At 37.0% G+C, this 5,280-nt stretch overlaps 1 long non-coding RNA gene across 1 annotated transcript; it reads left to right on the plus strand.

Moving 5' to 3' along the window:
• The first annotated feature begins 793 nt into the window (after positions 1–793).
• On the plus strand, positions 794–5,053 carry LOC149135261 (uncharacterized). The gene is made up of 2 exons (XR_016242313.1): positions 794–886; positions 2,503–5,053. It is a non-coding gene; the product is annotated as an uncharacterized LOC149135261 (long non-coding RNA).
• Positions 5,054–5,280: the final 227 nt, after the last annotated feature.

Raw genomic sequence — 5,280 nt, forward strand, 5'->3', positions numbered from 1 at the left:
TTATGTATAATCTGTTAATGGAACAAACTGATTATGGGAGTAATGATTATAATAGCGTGTGGCAAGGAAAACAGAGAGATAGAAGAAAGAAGAGAGGAAAAACGAAAAGGTAAAAAAAAAGTCAGTGAATGATAGTGCGAAGGGAGAAGTTGATAGGAGAAAATAAAATTTTAAAAAAAAGTTAAGTAAAGGAAAAAGAAGAGTAAAATGTTAAAGCGAGAATGAAGCAAACTACGGCGAATGTGAGGCTTGGAAGGTGGAGAAAGCAAGGCCGTAAGAACCTAAAGAGTGAAGGTGGAGCTACTAGCTAAATGACAATAATGGTAAAGTAGGAGGAGACAAAATGGTGAAGTAAAGAGTGGGATATATCAGTATAAAATATCAATAACAAAGGAGGGAAGAAAGTAAGAGTCACACTATGGACTCTTTGAAAAGTGAGCTGGCAACGTCAATCAAAGCGAGTTAGCAAGAGGAAAAGGGAGGGACCAAGAGGGAAAGTAGTGGCAAATCAGTAAGACAGAGGAGAGGGTGAGATAGTAGTTAGTTATAGCAGTAGTAGTGGTGGTAGTGGTAGTGGGGAAAGACATTCGGTGAAGCGACAGTGAGAAGTGACAGGGTAGTATTTTAGAGCAGTAAAAGAGAAAATGAATTTATAGCAAGAGATATAGGGTTTGGCGTGAAACTGATAGATATTACACACTGAAAAAGAGAGAGAGAGTAATAACAAATTAGAAAGACAGAAAGAAACACAAGGAGAAAGAGAGGGAAGTTGGGGGGGGGGGGAGAGAGCGGTGGCGGATTGAAATGCACAACTACGTAGAAAGTCTAGTCGGTGAGATGTAGTGAGAGGTTGCTGACTGTGGAAGTAGCTATGGTGTCATTCACTGTAAGTAATGTGTGTGTATATAGAGGAAGAGGAAAACCTTTACTGCTATATACATACATTGCAATGCTGTCTATATATATTTCGGATATATACATGTATATAGTGTGTTTACCGTTCGTTATACATACATGACTGTATACTTCTGTACGCGTTAGATAATCAATACACTCAAATCAAATTACTGTTCAGTAGTGCTTTTGTTGCTATGTGTATATAATATATAGGTGTATCTGAGTGTGTGTTTAGTGTATATATGCAATATACATCCGTGTAATTAAATATTATTAATCCTTTTATAATGCGAATATACGAGTGGAAAACTGGCAATGAATGAATATATTATTTTGTACATCCTATCGGACAATGAACATAATCTACGTGATTAATGTCTAAAAGAAGTCCTTTTTAAAAAAAAATATTATTCAGTAATATAGAAGAGAGCCTAGATTCCTTCTTTATCAATTCGGTTGAGTATATCCTTGTAGTGTAAATACAAATATACCATAATCATCTATAAATAACTACACACAAGGAAACTGCTTTAACACATGAAAGTATATATAACTTATTCTACTAAGATTTACTTAGGAAATGTCTCACTCGATGTCGCTGATTATGAGGTAATTTCGAGAATTTGTTGATATATAGTAGTGGATCTATGTAGAATATACATATTTAACGCCTAAATATTTAAAGTAGCAAACAATATACTATAGGTTCGTATCTCTAGTGCCTCAATTCTATAAACCTAGTCAGATGATGAGCAACTCTAGATGGATAATCGTCATATTCAGTAGTGAATCTTAGCTGGGACTGCAGAAATCTAGGTTTAATTTTAGTTTGATGGGTTAAATTGTTAAGAAGCTAACTCAAGCATAACCATCTCATTCAGCAAAATTTTAATAAACATTCATTTTTTTTCTTTTTTATATTAGGGCAGTGGATAGCAGAACTGGTGGGAGAGCAGGATAATATGCCTTGTATTTAATTATGTCTCTTGGAGCCAAATTCAACTGAGGTCGACTTTTACTTTTCGTCCTCCCGAGGGCAATAAAAGCCGTAACAAAGTATTGAGTTAGATTTGAACGGATGTATGCCTACCCCCAAATTTGTGACGTGCCTTATCTTAGAAATCCATGTTAATGATTAGTGATAAGAATAAAGAGAGGCTTTCATCACATGGGCTTGGTGGTCAGTTAAGCTCCCGGATGTATGACGCAAATAAGGCATCAGTTTGTTCCGTATTTTCTCACGTTTTCCCTCATCCAAGTGGCATCAGTTTTCTCTCTCTCTCTCTCTCTCTCTCTCTCTCTCTCTCTCAGTTGCCTGCAGTTATTTTGGACTACTAAAGTCCAATGAATTGAGCCTGTTTGGGTATATTTTTTATCTGCTACTCATTGTTGATATTAAGGGTGTATAAAGCGAGTGACAAAGTGCAAGTCGGTAGCTTCTATCAAGTGAGAGACCGCGTGCAGTTTTCATCCTTGGTTGAAGACATTTCCGTCATTTACACTGTTAATACTCTTCCCTGTGATATATGATTCTGTACCTTCTTAGACATTAATATGAAGAATATATAACAATTTTCTGAAGCTTTTTTTTTTTTTTTTTTGTAGATTAACACGCTGAACAGTTAAACCAAATACTTAGTTTAAGCAAAGCCATCTGAGAGTTGTAAAATAAGAATATTGTTATTGTTCAGCCTTTAGGTCAGCTCTGATTGAGTAGGTTTATAGCCAAACACGTTCCAACTACAACCTTCTCATCTTTTCCTAATGCATGGCACCTGCGACCCACGATTATCCAAACATTCTGTTGTACAGCTGCCTTCGAATATTTTACTCCAGGTAAGATGACACCAATGCATGTCGGCTGGTCTTTGTATTCAACAAGAGAATTTCTACACGATCATTCGATCTGCTGGAAATAGTAAACAAATCTCCCTCAAATCACACCGTACCGCCTTAAATGAAGGCTCTTTTGGACAATGTAGTTTCTGATGAACAAAAAGACAGGATAGCTATGACTGAAACGTATTTAATTATTGGTTTATTCGACCAGAGCTGATCTAGGGCTAAAGAACAAAAGCCAAGTTGACTTCGAGCTATCGATGGAACGTCAGGCAACTAGCGAGATATAGCTGGCATATTCCTTTCAAGTAATACGTACCGTCTCAATTTATAAAAAGATACATTGCTCAATGAAGTTCTGTGTTCACAAAAAGACGAAATAATACATATTAATATAAGAGAAAGCCACCTAGAGGGCGGTGTTTCTTCTATGAAAACTTTAGAACTATGAAAAATTGAAAAATAATTTTATTTAAAAAAATGGAAGCGCGGACATGGCTGTGCGGGTAAAAAGCTCGCTTCCCAACCATATAGTCTTAAATTCAGTCACATTGGGGCACTTTGAGCAAGTGTCTTTTACTATTCCTCTAGTCCCAGGCCAATCAAAGCTTTTGTGAGTGGATTTGTCCTGTGTGCGTAGTATTTGTCCCACTACCACCGCTTGAAAACCGGTGCTGGTTTGTTTACGTCCCCGTAACTTAGCATTTCGGTAAAGAAGCTGATAGAGTAAGTACCAGACTTTAAAAGAAAACGTACTGGCGTCAGTTTGTTTGAGGAACTTCAAGCCAGTGCACCAGCACGTCCACAGTTCAATGATTGAAACGGGTAGAAGACGGATTAGATTCATAGTTTTTACCGTATTTTCCACATTTTTAAATGTAATTTTATTCTTATGGAGTGTTATAGCATCTTGCAGCACACCAGTGATTTTTACGAAACTTCTCAGAAACCACTGCTGCAGCAGAGTGTGATTTCAGGGAAATTTGGTTCGTATATGCAGCAAATCAAGCGATCGCTCAAAAGCTCCCTTAACGGAAATGTGGTTAACCATTAAAATCTGAAACAGAAGCGTAAGAGAAACGAAAAAAAAACCTCCACGTAGTCACTCGATCAATGAGAAACAGCAGCCAAATCTCATTCAACCACACCCTACTGTCTTAATTAAAGGGTGGAGGAAGAACACATTGGCTATTGAATTCCTAGGTACACTTATCGCTGGAATGCATTTCAGGATAAGTTTGTTAGATTAGGGCTGAAAAGGGATCAAGCAAGTATGAATGAATAATTGAAAATACATCTTTTTTTCAGAACGAAATTTAAAATATTATCTGTTTGCTCTTTTCAGTCATTGCACTATAGCCATGCTGGGTTACCACCCTGAATGGTTTAGTCGAACAAATGGACCCCAGCACTTCCTTTTTAAAACCCTAGTACAACCCTTTTGCCGAACCACTAAGTTATGGGGACGTAAAAAAACTAGCACCGACTGTCAAGCAACGGGAATGCACAAAGACACACATAGACACACACATAGGTGTGTATGTCTGTATATATATATATAAGAAAAAAGCAGAGATTAGCCGCATTAGTTTCAATTCTAGGTTTAGATTTCATCAGCTACTAGGTACCATCTTTAACTGACGGTGGAGACTCTGCATATAAACCTAATATTTCTAATCAGATAAGGTGGTGAGCTAGTTGAATCGTTAGCTTGCCGGGCGAAATGCTTAGCAGCATTTCGTCCGTCAGTCTATCGATTTAATTAAGCCATAGGTATAATAATGGGTTTATAAGCCCTGTGCGGGCTGTTTAAAAAAGTGTTTGGAAGCTAACGAAATCCCGTCACGAGAATAAGACTAGTTAGTCCGGCTGATCTCTCTTCTGCTCACGAAGAATATTGTATATAAAATAGTGTTTACACCTACCTATTTACATATAGTACTCACTAAAATCTATGGTTGTATTCCGTAGCACAGTATAACACGTGCGTTTGTGTTTATGTATGTATATACCCACACACACACATTCATACATACATGCACACACATACATAAACATACATGCATGCACACACACACACACACATACATACATACGTACATACATACATACATACATGTTCTTGTGTCATCCAATGTTTGGTAATTGATATTCGATCTTTAAATCAAGCATTTTGAAACTTATAGTCGCAACGGATTGACAAGGTTATTTATAATGCAAAATGTATGTTTGCTTGTGTGTGTGTGTGTGTGTGCCTGTGTTTGACACAGTACGGGTTATCGACGTTAGTATTGTGTCAAATGATTCAAAGATAAAATTTGCAACCCAACTGAAATATTCAGGATGTGGCAAAAAAAAAACTCGCGATTTCACGAACCTTGATTAATGTTTTAACAGTAAACAAAACGATGTGCACCAGTCCCAGACCATAATGATACCTGAACAAAAACAGTAAACCATTGGCTACATGTATATACTATTACCGTGTGCCTAACTTCATTAGCATCACATTAAAAGATGTGTAAAATACGGGAGGTTTTTCTG

The sequence above is a fragment of the Octopus bimaculoides genome, chromosome 6, assembly GCF_046866305.1.
Source record: "Octopus bimaculoides isolate indiv1 chromosome 6, ASM4686630v1, whole genome shotgun sequence".
NCBI classification, from domain to species: Eukaryota; Metazoa; Mollusca; class Cephalopoda; order Octopoda; family Octopodidae; genus Octopus; species Octopus bimaculoides.